This window comes from Anas platyrhynchos, chromosome 1 (assembly GCF_047663525.1).
Source record: "Anas platyrhynchos isolate ZD024472 breed Pekin duck chromosome 1, IASCAAS_PekinDuck_T2T, whole genome shotgun sequence".
Classification (NCBI taxonomy): domain Eukaryota; kingdom Metazoa; phylum Chordata; class Aves; order Anseriformes; family Anatidae; genus Anas; species Anas platyrhynchos.
The window spans coordinates 65,148,287-65,163,632 of record NC_092587.1 but is presented as its reverse complement, the minus strand read 5'-3'; the positions used below and the strand labels follow the sequence as shown (position 1 = coordinate 65,163,632).

Genomic DNA, 15,346 nt, shown 5'->3' with positions numbered 1-15,346 from the left:
ATGGAGGGGTGAGGGGTGCCCCCGGGGATGTGGGGGAGCGCGGCTGAGGTGCGGCAAGGAAAGGGTTGGAGTGTGTGTAATTAGCAGGGGGTGTTGGGGGTAATTAGCACAGGGGTTCGTTAGCGCGAGGCTTCATTGAGGCTGGGGGACCGGCGGCGCTCGGGGATGGAGTAGGTGCGGGTGTGGGCACCGGGAGCAGCACAGGCACGTGACACGGGACAGCCATGCGTTATTTAACGGCATCGTCACGCCAAGCGGGACGCCCGTGCGTTATTCACCAAAACACAACATCTGCGCCCGCTGCCCCAGAGCCACCCCAACTCCCGGTGGAGCAGCTCACTCCATGCGGGACACCCTATGTCCTACCCAAAGCCTGACCCGGGAGGCACGCTGACTCCCAGACCCGCTGCTGAGCGAGGCAGTGTCCGATCCCCCATGCCCTGCAGCAGCTCCGGCTGTTACACCACGGAGGAGCGGCACACGGGCTGGCTTACAGCGCTCCTCCAGCACGCAGGAGGACCCCTGCAAAATGCCAGAGCTCTCCGAGTGGCAAATCCTCGTGGCACAGCTCCCTCCGGGCCAGCCGCAGTGCTTGCTGTGTGCATAAGTGCCCCGTTCTCCCACGGAGCAGGCGTTTTTGTCCCATGGCCATGTATGGGGAGTTTGTGTTGCATTTGCTCGCTCCCTGACATTCCTCCCCGAATTCCTGCAGCGCCCGGCCGGGGCTTATCTTACTGCTGCATCGCTGCTTGTTCTTGACACTGGGTCAAGCGGCTTTGTAGTGTCCCCACGCTCTAGCCCGTTAAGAGTTTTGTGAGCCTTAATGAAGTCTCCTAATCTCTCGTTGCATCCGAAAGGCTACAGTCCTATTTTATTATTATTTTTTTTTGAATTAATTTGGCTCCCTCTATCGTCCCTATTACTTCTGTCAGGCTGTGCTTTCTCTGATACTGTGCTTTTTATGCAAGGATGCTGGGAGCTGCCCAAGATCACTTAAAGTAGCTCAACATTGCCAGCTTCTTGCACTGGTTTTAAAGCACTTCCCTGAATTTATTATTCAAACACTACAATCTTTGCTCTCCGACTGCTATTCAACAGATGGCAAAGACCTGGTGAGTACAATACAGCTTTTCCTCCTCGTTAATAAATATCTCCATTCACAAATCTGTGTGCTTCTCCTCTTCCATGCCACTTCTGGCTGAGCTTCCCGTTCGTAACCAAACAAAACAGCACGCTCTAAACACCACCCATTCCCAGTATGCTATATTCTTCCTCTCAACCATTATTTTTCTAGGCTAGTGGTGAGACGTCACCCACTCACTGATTATTCAGCTCAATATCCAGTCCTGGTTGCTCACATGCTGTCCTCCCCTTGTCTCGTCTCTTCCTTTGCTCCCAGCCAGGCTGTAAGCTGAGTGCTCACACCACACAGCCGTTCTGTGAGGCTGATGGTCCAAATCAAAGCCTCCTGTTTTTGCTGTCTGAGATCATCTCTGTGCTTCTGAGCTCATTTCTTTAAGGAAAGATGCCGAATTCTGAGTTCCAAAACCAAATAAAAACGTTGCAGGAGATGCAGGGACCCAATGTCCCCATTCCTGTTGGCCAAAACCTGTCACCTGGAAGCAAAAAGAAGGGGGGATTGCGCTCCACTTCCTCCCAAAAGACCTGAGTGATGTGTCTTAGACCCTAGCCTCACTGGGAGCATGTTCCCAGAAGCTTCAGGAGTTCGTAATTCAGGGGAAACAACAGGGAATACATCACACCAAACATTCCTTCAAAACAGGAGCCCTGTGCTTCTCTGTGAGAGTTGCTTCGGCTCCCTTCTGTAGCACCTCTGAATTTTAGAGCTCCCTTGCTTGCTCCCTCAGTAGCCTAGCACCACGACTTCTTTCCGCTCTCTGCGTTAAGTACTGATTTAGTCTCCTACCTTCACCCCAAGCAGATTCCACCTGTTAGGATTCTTCCCATTTAACCCATTTTGAAGTTCCTCTCTCCCTTTTGAAGGCCTCCTGAGCCGAGGGATGTCGTGGTTTGGGTAGCACTTGCAAAGCCTCCCTGAGCAGAGCAAAGACTGCAGCTGAAGGGGAGTGCTTAGCAGCAGGGGGCTGGCTTTTATCCCTCGACCTGACCCAGGCATGCACAGTGACAATGAGGGCAGGGGTCTTCCTGGGTCCTGGTGGGGCTGGGGTCATGGAGGCAGCTGGAGGAACGCAGGAAAGGTGCGAAAGCAGATGAGAAATTTTGCCTCCTGTAAGTAAGGCAGGAGAAAAGAGAGAAGAAAACCATGCTGGGGTTCTGGTTTCTTGCTTATTTTAAGCCTCTGCTTGCAATTTTATGGGTAAAGCCAGCGGAGGCCCACGGGAGGCTGAGACAAGATGCACGGCAGCCAGGGGAAGGGGAGCAGCAGTGAGTGCTGTGGGAGGTGCTACGTGGGAAGGGGTCTCTGTGCCTGCTGCCTGGTTCGGAGGCAGCACTTACACTTACTGCCATCGGTGCTCCTTGCAGTGTCCCAGACAATTACTTCAGGACACACCAGCAGTACTTTGGGCTAAGCAAACTGCTGGAAAGTGTGAGCAATACCACTTGCTACTGACAAGCAGGCACCCTTTCCCTGAGCGTCACAGCAGTCACACAGCACCGGAGGTTTAGGCAGAAAATTAGCAGCATTGTGCCACTTTCGGCTTACGATGTCTCTCTTAGGTAGTTGAAAAGCATCTGCTTGCTGGGAATTTGGCCAGCACTGCTGTGGCAAAGCATCTTCCACCGAGGCTGCTCCCCTGTATGCTTTGCTGAGCTGCATATCAAACCCGGAGATCTCAGCCTTAGGTCTCAACACATTTTCTGCTCTTAATCCATTGGGGCTGAAAACCACAGGTTGTAACTTGATGTTTTGTCCCCTGGAGAGCAATCGACAGGAGCAGGATAATCTGTGGCAATGGATTTAAAGCCGGGGAACCTGGACCTCTCCAGATCTTCCCCCAGGAGCAGCGCTGGGGGCTCCAGCCGTGTTTATTTGGGGTCGGCTGGGTGCACAGATGCTGCAGGGCACCCATGCAGATATCTGGCACAGGGTAAAGCTGGGTGCTGGCTGCTCCTGCAGCCACAGAGCGGGACGGGGAGCAGGCAGTGCAGGGACACACGAACCCAAGTGCTTTTGTGGCCCTCCAGTCCTGCTGTCTCCACTCCTGCAGTCCGCAGCTATTTGGCAGGCTACAGCACAAACGGGTATAGTAATCGTGATCAGCAATGGCACTGGTACAAGTGCCGTGTGCTCCGGTGCTGGTCCCTAAAGCTGTGCTCTGAACACCCAGCGAGGGGCACGAAAAGAAACCCCAGGATGAGGTGCAGAGGGTGCAGAAAGTCTGTGCGTCTTTAGGGGCATTAAGGGAATGATTTCCTTGCAACCTGTAACCGCTGGGTTCTGTCTCAACACCTTCTTGGATGGGGGCTGAGTTATCGAAGCAGCTCTGGCGGTGCTGCTGAAATGTCCTTTGTCACGGCCAGTCTTCTCCCATCGGGACCTAAAGAGATGATATGAAGGAAAACTCGATTTCTTATCTACACCAGCTAATCGCAGAGCTACCAAAAGTGTTGTTCGGCACTTACCTGTGCAAAGCGAGAGGGCTCCCGTTCAGCCCCAGTGCTGCAGACGTGCTGCTTCCCACAGAGGTTTCTGGGCCAGGCCCAGTGCTATACAAACTGCTAAGGCTGTGCAAACTACACGGGGGCAAAGCAATTGCTGCAGCCCTTGTGGGGGCTGGAAAGGCAGGACACGGGATGGCTTAAGCCAAGGCAGCTCTCTCTAGCACTGTGTTTGGTGCCCACCCATCAGCTGCTTTTCCTGCCTCACCACTTGTGCGGTGAGCGCAGCTCCTGGATGCCAAATTACTGCAACTTCGCCTGCATCCATCCCTAACCTGACCGCTACCTCTGCTTGTTGCTACCGAATTTGGCTAGGGAGGCAGGGATGCCCCACTCCTTCCATAGCAGTCAACAAAAATTAAAAACACTTCATTTCTAAATCCTGCTAAGAAGGGGATGCGAGGTTACACGGCCTGGAACCAAGGCAGAGCCTCGTGGAGGACAGAGCCAGCATCCAGGCATCGGCGGTGCTGAGCTGCGATTCCAGCTCTTTCTCTGGATTGCTCTGTGCCTTGGAGTAAATCAATTCAGATAGATTTTCTTTGTCTATAAAATGGGAACCATCACATTTAGCTACCGCAGGGAAGTTGCGAGGCTTAATTAGTTAATGGTAGTGCCTTGTCAGCTCTCATTACCATGGCATCTCAGTGTTTATTGCTTTGAAATTATAAAATGCTATTTATACACTAAACATTATTATTCTAGGTAGGATGGGGAGACTCAGTCCCATTTCTCTGTAAATACAAGGAGCTGATGTTCCCAGCAATGCCATTGGTTTGAAGCCCGTCCCACCTGGAGAAAACTTTCCCTGGCATACAGCAAAATTGAGTTATTTCCAGATCCCTGATGTAGATGCTCTTGAACCAGTTCAAGCTGCACTTTTACCGGTTTGCTGAATCCAGGACGTGCAATTAAACTCACCCAGCATAAACACAGCTGAAACTGGAGCACCTGTGTCTGGTGAGGGTGGGGCACGCCTGGGGGTGTGGGGCAGTGGGACTGCTCCCATCACACGTGCTGCAGGGGATGGGGTGTGCTGAGCGGTGTCAAAGGCCAAGTGGGGTGCAGCTGGCTCCCCAGGTCCCCTGAATCACCCTTCTGCTCAGCACACTGCTTTGTACGTGCACCTATCAGCTGATGCTGAATCTGGGGTGCTTGGGCCACCGGTAAGGTTGGCCCAAGCTTTCCTGAGGAGCCTCTTTGGTTAGAGAGGCAGATTTCACTTTTGCTTTCCTTGCCCTCCCCTCTCTTTCTGATGTAAATAGGGTTTCTAAATGCCCATCACAACTCTACCCACACCTTTCCAGAGCAAGCGCTTTTCTCAACTAATTTTTCTTTCCCCACGAGAGGCAGGCACTGTTGTTGCGAAGCAGCATTACAGCAGTCAGGTTAAAAGCAAAAACAAGCAAGAATCCATTTAGCAAAACATTCAGATACCATTACAACAGCAATATTACATATAAACCAAAGTGACAGCCAGAATTCCCCTGCAGCCTTCCCAACCCAGACTTTGAAGACCATGCTAGGGAAGACTAACCAGCAGAGAGAAAGGGAAGGATGGCTTGAAATAAAACAGAACCAGCCAGATTAATTCCTTTGATCCAGCTGAGGAAAAAAGACAAGAGTGTAAGTGCTAAACCCTTTTTTAATCCTGTCAGGTTATGTAGTCCACACCGTTAATACAAGTGCTCTGTGTGCCCCAAGACCACTGTCTGTGAAATGAAGACACTAACATAAGTTACAGCTACCTGCAGTTTTATTAACAGGTCCATGTTAAACACCCTAAGCTGCTGCAGGCAGACTACAGAGCGAGGCAGCACGTGCTGGGACAAACGGCCAGACACGACACTGATCACTGCCAGAATTGCTTCGCTGTGTGCTGTGGATCTACACCCCCAAAAGCCGTGCTTTGGGATGTCGCTGCCTCATTGCTGGTTCCTTGCTGGGGCACTTCCAGCCGATTGTGGATCCCACCCCGGGGAACTCAGGGGCATCCCCCGGGCTCCTCAGCACCCATCGCAAATGTTGAAGGGGAGGCAGAACAGCATATAGCTGGTATTCCCAGTATAATTACCAGTCCCGGGTTGGGTCTCTCACGCCAGACTCTATCACTACCTTTCCCTGTCCTCCTCCTGCCTGCAGGCTGGTGGACACAGAGGCAGGCAGCGCTTCTCTCACCCCTCATGAGGGATTTTAAGCCCTCTCCACCCTTTCCCTGCATCCTCATCTGCTGCAGCTGCCATGCCCCATGCTGTTTCTTTGTACCAGGGAGAGCAGTGATGTTTTCAGCACTCGCTGCCATTCAGCACGCATCACCACCTCTGGTCTGCAGCCACAGGAGTTGCTCCCGTTCCTCTCCTGTCCTTTCCCAGACAGATGCCTTCTGTGGTTCAGCACCAATTTCCTAAAAACAATAATGACCTTTGCTGGATGAGGAACCATAGGCTGATTTCTGCTCTCCTACTGACTCGGAATGGGCAGGCAGAGTAAACCTCACGTACAAATGCCTTTACTTAAAGGCTACGAGCTGTCGGAGGCAGTGATTGATTCGTCTTGCACATATGTGCAGCACCCCGCTCCCTGGGCTCAGCTGGAAGCGCCTCATCCAAGAGGAGCTGTGACATAGGCGGAGAGAAACTCTTGTGTGATAGCACAGGGGGTAGTTCTGGTGCTCACTTACCCCTTGTGACCCAACATTAACAAAAACGTATCGAAGGTTTTATGATTATTATTAAGCCAGCAGCTGGCTCCCTGAAGTTAGAGCTACAAAGCATCCGATCAGTGCCAAACTGAAGTTTGCTGCCGTGGCTGTCCCCACCGTGCCAGGGCCTCCCTCTGTTCGCATGCAGAAACACTCTGGGATGCTGAAATCACAGCGCTGTGCTTAGCACTGCTGCAACACATCTCTCCCCTCCCAAATCTTCCCCCCAGCCCGTGACACTACCCAGGGAAAGTATGTTCACCATGCCCACAGCCCTCCCAGCACAGCTGCTGTCAAAGGCACCCATCTCCAGGGCCAGGCTGCCCGCACAGCCAGCCCCAGCACAGCCATGCCCCCCGCCTCTTTATTCGGCAGCCGTGTGGGGGTTAATGCTCTGCGTTCCCCGTTGCACAGTGACCCAGGTGGGGCTAATGAGCACTTGCCTTGCTTAGCTAATTAGAGGCGCTGAGAGCAGCAGACTGCACTTCTAGGCGTGGGGTGCTTGCAGAGGGAATATAGTGTGTGGGTTTTATTTCCAGCTTTTTTTTTTTCCTTTTTTTTTTTCTTTTTTTTTTTCCTTTGGTCAAATAAAAACCTCTGGCAGGAGTAACACAGCACAGATGGGAAAGAGCAATGAGATGAGGCTCCACGGCACCCTTCTCTCCCTCCCTCTCTTAATCCGCATTGTTCTGGGGTTTCAGGAGGAGGCAGGAGCACAAGATTAGGAAGGCTGGGCCATTTGCTCCCCTTACACATTAGATGCTCAGTATCTGATCCAAATGAGCACAATCTTTTGGAGTCTCTCCTATGTCTTCCCACTCCCCAAACTCTCCCTTTTATCACCTCTGCGGTGCCTAGCTGAGCTGTCCCCCTGTCACCTCGGCCAGCTGGTGGCCGCCCCCTCTGTGCCCAGAGGCACCTCAAGCTCAAGCTTTGCTTAGGGCGCTTTCAGGTCCCAAGAGCAGGCAGGCCAGGAGGAGCTTCACCCACCCACCTGCCTGTGGTGCAGCTACCTGCTGGCCATAGCAGGGTGCTTCCTACCCGTGAAAGCAGAGCCTGCCCCCCAAAAACAGAGGGTGATGCCCAGCAAGCCCTGATACGGCTGCTGGGGTCGGCACCCCTGCCCTGTCTCAATCCCATTTGCACACCCCAGACAGAAAGATAGACAGACAGAGAGACGGGGTGTGCATACACCTGCAGCTGGGCTCTCCTCCTTTGCCTGCCCAGCCCCTTGCACACTAACTGGTGTCCAAACCAGCTGCTGCTGGAGGGTGCTTGTTTTGGCTCTGTCTCGCACAAGCTGCATTTCCCTTGCCTCGTTCTCGCTGGTGTTTACTTCCCTGTGCGTTATTTTCCCCGGGCTTTTCCTTTGTTTCTTGCCCAGGGAAGCAGCACATCATTACGGCCGGTCCTTCTCCAGAGCGCTCCTCGCCCAGGTCATTACTTGGCCGGCGAGCCCCAGCGAGGCTGCTGCTTGTCTGGGTGCGAGCCCTGGAAAGAAGCAGCTAATCAATTCAGCAAATCATCCGGGTGGTAACCCCACTGTCAGCTTATTTTCTTCCCTTCCACTTAGACATCAAACCAGCTGAAGAGGGCTCTGGGGACCGCGGCGTGCACGGAGAGCCGCTCCTCTGCAGGCACATCTGTGCCTTTCATCAGCGGGGCTCGGGGAATACCACTCACTGGAGCGCTTTGGAGCCGAGAGGCTCACAGCCTCCGTCCTCACCATCTGCAGAGCCTCTACCCAGCAGGGAAGCGAGCATTTGAAAGGCGACCCGCACGCCAAGGTCCTTTGGCAGAAACCTTCAGGTTGCACGCAGAGCTGGGGGGACAGGGGCGAAGAACACCCCCGAGGCAGCGAGCAGAACCTGGCTGCAAAAACAGCTCCGGGTGGCTACGTGGGGTGGCAACTGGCGACATGCAAATGGCCTTCTGCCGAATGCACTCACTGTGGTTGCCCTCTGCTTTCACCCACTCCTTTTCTGCTCTCTGTCTCCAGGGAACGCGTGCTCGGAGCAGCAAAGCTTTACCTCCAGGTCTGGCAATTAGAGGTGTGGATGCACAGCGCTCTGTGTGCTGGGACGGGGTGGTGTCATGACCGGTTCAGAGAAGTTAAGTCACATCTGAAAGCCATTCCCTGTCACCGGCTATCCCTTTGAAGGGTGGGGGCGGGGGGCGTGCCTGTGTCCTACCCGTGGATTTGGCCAGCAGTCTGGAAAATGTCAAGGTTAGGAAAGGCTGAGCTTCATTTGCTTTTCACAGATCTGGGTAATGAATTTTTCATTTTAAAGTATTGTTCTCGCCTGAAAAGCGAGTCTGTAGCACTGGCATCCCGGGGTTCCACATCTGCCTCTCAGTTACTCTGGACCACATTTCCTCAATTCTTGTGTTTTGCAACCCTGCAAAATAAACGAGAGGCCTGAGACTTTAGTGGGGTTTTCCGCTTCATGTGCCTTTATCAGCATGGCAGATTTTGCTAGACACCCTTCATAATTAACCTCTTACACTGGTGTTGCTTTTGCGAGGGAGACCAGGCAAAACTGAGGTGTGGGAATGGGGAAAGCATCAGGAACTTACTTTTGTCCTGAGACAGAGGATTTGTGACTCTGAATACAAATAGGAAGTATAACCATGCAGCAAAAACAAAGGCATTTTCCTCCCCAGACATAGCTGCATCAAAGTCCCTCCTCTGTGGCTGCAATTTGATCAAACTCCGTAAAAGAATGAGAAGCTTGAAAAAAATCATTGAAAACTCATCTCCCTCTTTCATTGCGTGAAATCCAGAGATGCTCAATGATGTTAGAAATAGTAGCAGAACAATAAAAGGCAATATTCTTTCACACCGCTCCCATTTTGCCCATGGATCTTGCCTCTCCTGTGTGCGATGGAGACTGAGAGTCTTAGTGGGATTCAGAAAACACTTTTACAGACCATATTAAAAGCTATAATTAAAGCAACAAAAGCTTCTAGTGATGCAAGCCCTGCTTATCAAAGCTGTGGATTTGGGGCAGTTTTTCTTCAGCTGGTGTGCTTCCTTGCTCCTACTTGCGGGAAGCTTTTCTGTCCCTGACTGCCATGCTGACATCTGGCAAAAATAAAGTGCTGGAGGAGAGGAAGAGTCGATGTGATCCAACCCAAAACCCAAAGTTCATCTGCTTCTACTGTTCTGAGTCCTCATCACCCTTGTCCACCCTGAGCCTTCCTTTCAAGGTGCCCACTTGTCCCCCCTCCAACCACCCGGCCAGCCCCGTGGTGGCCATAGGGACTGAAGGCAGTGGGGAGGAGGATGCAGGTGAAGTGGCACCCTGAAAGGGTGGCCAGTGATATTGATCTGTTTTGTGCCTTGCTGCTTTTCATGTGGCAGGGAAATACCTCACGGAGCTTTAATTTGTCCAAATGGCTTTAGACAAGGTTAATACAACTCATCGATAAATGCCACTTGTTATTAAGTTTTAATTACAATGTAATCTCTACACTGGACTTGTCCTGCCTCCTCAGCATGGGCAGCAGGGTTTTTGCTTCAGGTGTGCCCCCTTGAGCTTCAGTCACTAATTTCCATCATGGACCTAGGAGGTGGCACAGCTGGAGAGCCCAGTGTTCCCCAGTGTATCCCCGTTGGCCCCAGTCCCTGTGCTGGCAACTGGAGCTCAGATCTTTGAACTTCTCATATTGCTGTCCCTCCTATGTCCCTGCCTTGATACATCTTGATATGTTCCTGGTGACAGGACGAGGGGGAACGGGCTAAAGTTGCGCCAGGGGAGTTTTAGGTTAGATGTTAGGAAGAGCTTCTTTACTGAAAGGGTTGTGAGGCATTGGAACAGGCTGCCCAGGGAGGTGGTGGAGTCACCATCCCTGGAAGTCTTCAAAAGACGTTTAGATGTAGAGCTTAGGGATATGGTTTAGTGGGGACTGTTCGTGTTAGGTTAGAGGTTGGACTCGATGATCTTGAGGTCTCTTCCAACCTAGAAATTCTGTGATTCTGTGATTCTGTGATCTTCACCTCAGTCCTACAGAAGAGTCCAAAAAGGCTGCTGGTGGCTGCTTGCACCTCTTCTACTCAGAGAATGCCTGAGAAGGAGCTGAATTCTGCTTAACCTTCCTGCCTCCTACCGTGGACTTTAAGCATCTGAGAGAGGTGCAGAGAGGACCCGGTTCTGGTCCAGCTCACAATAGGAAGAACAAACAGAAACTGTCAGAAGCACTGGAGTCAGGTAGAAGTTCAGCTTGGTTTACAGTGAAATGAGGAACACTTTTAGCATAAGGAGGCGCATGAGTGCATATGTAAAGCACAGCTCATTCCTATGCACTATGCTGCTTTCTGTCCCTTGCACTGTTTCAAAACTTTGCTAAAACTTGGATATTTTTTATGCCGTTTACAACTTCTCTACTCACTGCCTTTTTCTGCAGCAACTTTCCATTCTAGGAAGATCTTTAGAGCAGCAGAAGGTGCCGGTCTTAGTGAGGACCCAGTGCTTGTTGTAAGGCTACAACCCACCCCTCCCTCCACTGCCCTCTGCCTTCAGGAGGAGATAGGGAGGCAGCATCAGTGTTACCCGGCCTTTATCTCTGCCTTGCACAAAGGGGCAGGCAACCAGCGCTCTAAGCTGCTGAAAGCCCACAGACACGGAAAAGAAATGACAGCCAGCTTTAAATGGCTACTCCCAGATCAAAAACAAGAGGATAAAAATTCAGAAGCAAGGCTTGGTGAAAACAACATCCCCAGTTTTTGCTGTGTTGTTTGCCTCAGGTTGTGTTACAGCAGGGTCCAGTGCTGTTCAGGAAGGCAGAACCGAAGAGGAGGGTGCTGTGCACAGCCTGCTTACAGCATGGCCCCATCCCAGCCAGCTGCTGCTGGGACATTTCTTTAAAACTGCCCATTGCTGCTCTCGTGGGCGTTTGTGGTGGTGTGGTGCTTGGGTCTGGAGATTGTCAGCAGATGCACGAACCCCTGGCATCTATATCTGGCACAGTGTGGCAGTGAGCAGCAGGGCCCCTGGGCTCAGGGCTGGCCTAGGTAATGGTGTAGGTGTCTGGTCTTCCTTAAGAGCTCTCTTCAAAAGCCCTGCCGGGGGCCTGTCCTGCTGCTCTCTCTCAAGCTGAGGGTCTCAGCTTGGTCCCCACCTGGGTTATGTCGCAGCCGTGCTGCAGCCATGCCCGTGCCACGGACCCTTATGCAGAGCTCGGCCTGTGGACGTGAACCCCTGACCCGAGCTGGGATCCATCTTGTCATCAGGGGCTTGTCTGGCGCTGACAGCACCCTTGGCTGGGGGTGGCTGCGGTCACCAGACCTACCCAAAAGACCTGCCTATCCAAAGGCACGAGCTGTTTGAAGACCCAGCACAACATAACCTCCAAGCCTCTGTTGGTGCCTCATTTTGTGAGGTCATGTTGCATCCTGCTGCTAAGGGGCTTCCAGAAGCGACTGTGGGCTTCGTCCCCTTCTTTTTGCCTTCGTCGGGATGGGAGCACGGAGGACTTCCGTGCTCGCTGTGGTGGTGCAGGCGGTGCTATGGTGCCTCAGTGAAACACCAAGGTGACGTAGCAATTTAGGAGAAGGTAAGACTGCACCTATTGCACCTGCAAGACAGGGCTGGGAGGTGCCAGGGGATAAGAAGCAAAGTGCTACGAGCTGGGCCACAACCCCTCTGAAGAACAGGATGAACAAGTAGAGGCATTCAGGAAATGCCCTGAGCTTTTTCTGTACTGATCCCGAGCAGCTGGGCCGGCATGTGCCCTACACAAGTGATGTTTGCTGTGGTGAGCGCCCCTTGCCTTGCTTTGAGCCGTGGTGCTCAGGTGCTGCTGCTCGAGACAGCAATATGGATGGCTCTGTGCTGCTGCCCTGGGTAAATGCCCCGGGGGCTGATGTTTTACGCCAGTGCTGCTAGCGCTAGCTGGCTTGAGGCCAGCGTCTGCATTTGCTGTGAGGGTCTGTGGAGCTACTTCCAAAGGGAATGAGGAAGAAGCCTTGTTTTGACATTTCGAGGCTTTAATAAAGTCTGGAGGATTGCCTAGGCAGGACAAAGCTTGGCTACAAGACAGACACTTTGGGGAGAGCACTCAGACTAACTCAGGAGCTCCTCACTGCTGTTAATTTTGCAATATACACCTGCTCTAGATGTGGCCTTGCTTGCCTCATGCGCAGGAGAAAAAGAAACCAAGGGTGTGCCATGGCCAAGGCCTTGTGTTTCTTCCTGATCGGGCTTGGAGTTCACTTGATGGCGGAGCAACACAGGTGATATGGATGCAGAGAAATTGAGAGACAGTGAGACGAGGGGATGGTTGAGGCTGTGGAGACACTGGGTGTCCTGGCCGAGGTGACACAGCTGCAGAATGACCAGGGACAAATTCAGCTCTCTGCACTACGGTGTGAAGGACCCCGGTGGCACAGGGCAGGATGAGGAGTCTGGGCAGAGGTGTGGTTTGCTTTGGGTGGTTGATGAGATGGGGAGGCAGAGAAGAGAGCAGGCCCTGGTTTGAAAGCCAGGTGGATAGAGTAGGAGGCAGGGAGTGAGGGGATGTTTAGATGGACTATGGCCTTTAGGAAGAAAAATTTGCCCTGTGTGTTATTCTAGGACTAGGCCGCTCAAAACCAAGCTGATCTGTGGGAGGCAACGCAGCCTAGTGATGGACAGACACCCCAAGGCAGGCAGGAGAGCTGGTGTACCCTTGGTAACCCAGGATGTTTCCATTGCCTGGTCTGTGCTCATTTTTGCTCCTAATAGACAGAAGAGGGAGAGAATCCAAATAAGAGACTCAATTTATTGGAGAGCCCAGCTCAGCAGCACAGTGCTGGGCTGGCCTGCGTGCAGGTGAGTGCTGCCGGCGCCACTTGCTAGCATCAATAAAGCCACGGGGCTGCCGGAGCTGTGTGACCTGCTCTTGTGAGCAAGAGCTGAATTCTTGTGCCTGTGCTGGGAATAGCCCAGAGCTGCTCGTCTCAGTGGCTGATCAGAGGAATTCACGGCTATTCTGTTTGGGAGGCAGGCAGTGATTACAAATCAATGACTCCACTCCCCACGTGGTTCATCGGTAACCTGGGAGCTGAGATCTTTCCCTGGCTCTCCCCATTACCAGACCCAGCTCTTGGGGCATCTTGAGAGTCTTACTCATTTTAAATCATCAGAGAGCTGCAGGTGTAGCTGAGGAGGAAGGAAGGACAGATGGACAGAGGCATGGCTGAGCAGCTAAGGGGAAGGCAAGTTCCTGAATGCGGATGGGGCACCTCGTGGGTGAGCTGGGTTTGGCTGTAGGCTGGGGAGCAATGCTGCCAGCATGACCCACAGCAGCCCAGCTTCCCCTCTGCTGCTGGTCTCCAACTGACCTCCTCGCTTGGCTGGTAAATGGCCCATATTTTTGCCTGGCTGGGCACAAAGGGGAAAAAAAAGGCAAATAAAAAACAAATACCAACATGTGCCCAGCCAGACCAAAGCTGAGGTTATTTAGCAGGCCAGTAGGGAGATTTTAATCATCCCAAACAATCTGGGCTGGTCTATTCTTAATAACAATTTATAGCACTTAGCACTTTTGCATGTCACGAGCATTCACAGGCATCAGCTGGGGGCTGGAGACCGTGTGCTGGGAGCAGGGACTGTCCCGGGGGCTCTCCCAGCTCTAGCAGGGAGGATGGGGTGCCAGCAGCATGCTCTCCCCAGGCTGCCCCCGTTCAGCACCGTCTGCTCGCACACAGCCATCTTCCACCTCCTCGTCCCACTGCAGAGTTTTCATTCAGAATTACAGGCAGACCATCGCGCCTACTGGCTTTAAAACTGCGGTCATCTGGCCACAGGCTGCAGGAGTGCAGCGGTTTCACCAGCAGATAGGGTAAGTAATCAGTGCTGTGATCAAGCAGGGTAGCTAGGGAGGTGACTGCTCCTGTTTTACAAACGAGGCAGCTGGCATGGAAAGGATATCTAACCAGAGAGCTGGGAGCACATCTCCCAGTGCCGACCTCCTCTCCCTGACCTTACTGTGATATTTCCATCACACAACTTTGATGTCAGCACATGCAGGAGGGCTAAGGAGCTGTGAGGTACCCCGACCCTCTGGGCTATCAGACATACTCCCTGGTTTGGATCTGGCTTGCGCAAAACACGTTGCCCACACAGGAAACAGCTGTGTCTGTGCTGCCCCTGGTCCACTCCTTGGCTGGATTTGTCATACTGTAGCTTTTGCAATCACCTAAATGTGCTGTAGGACCTTAATTTGGGGAAGGTAACTGCAGTGGCACACAGCAAGCAGAAGGTTGGACTTCGTAGGATGCTGCAAAGCACTGTGTGATGGACTGAGCTGGAAGATGGAGTGGGAAGCACAAGTCCATGAGCTCAGCGCTGCTGCTGCCTGTGGTCCTTCCCCTCTGCCTGCACCCCAGGGTCTGAAGGGTGGGAGCAAGCAGCCAGATGTGCAAATGGCTGGGAGGGTGCAGGAGGGAGCGTGGGGAGACACGGGGGAGGAGAGCGTCAAAGACACTCAGGAGGTTTAAAAGAAACTGGTTGGTGTACAGAATTGAAACTGCAGCAGGGAGAACTCACTGCGAGCACTGCGTGGTGGCCCCCGGCTATTTAAAGCCCCGCATGCACCTGATGTGCAGCTGGGCATTAAGGAGCATCTCACACTGCCGTACCCACAGAAGCTTTGAGAGGGGCTTTTGAACCCAGCTTGACATGGGACAAGCCCTCCCCCACCACACCTCAGTCCCCGGGGAGGCTGAGCGAAGCATCCCAAGCACCTTCTTGTTCCTCGGCGCAGTGCTCCAACATCTGTGCAGCACGCTCCTGGCAGTGGCTGCGGCTGCTTACGTGGCTAAGCCCCATTAAAGAAGTGTTCTAGCACTGGACATCAGCTTTGTTTCTCCAACTCGCTTTGACAGGATGAGCCTCTGCTGCAAAACAGGCAAATGTCTGAGGCCCTGGCAGTCATTTCTAAGACTGCCGCCCAGCTATCAACTGCTGCTTACGGCCCTTCGCACGGCATTTTAACCCTTCTCCATGCTCTTTCCCTGCA

At 52.8% G+C, this 15,346-nt stretch overlaps 1 long non-coding RNA gene across 1 annotated transcript; it reads right to left on the bottom strand.

The window, feature by feature from the left end:
* Positions 1-2,148: 2,148 nt before the first annotated feature.
* LOC119715630 (uncharacterized) lies at positions 2,149-8,778 on the bottom strand. Its single transcript, XR_005262886.2, has 2 exons — positions 3,607-8,778; positions 2,149-3,521 (listed from the first exon to the last, which is right to left on the bottom strand). It is a non-coding gene; the product is annotated as an uncharacterized lncRNA (long non-coding RNA).
* Between the last annotated feature and the right edge of the window lie 6,568 nt (positions 8,779-15,346).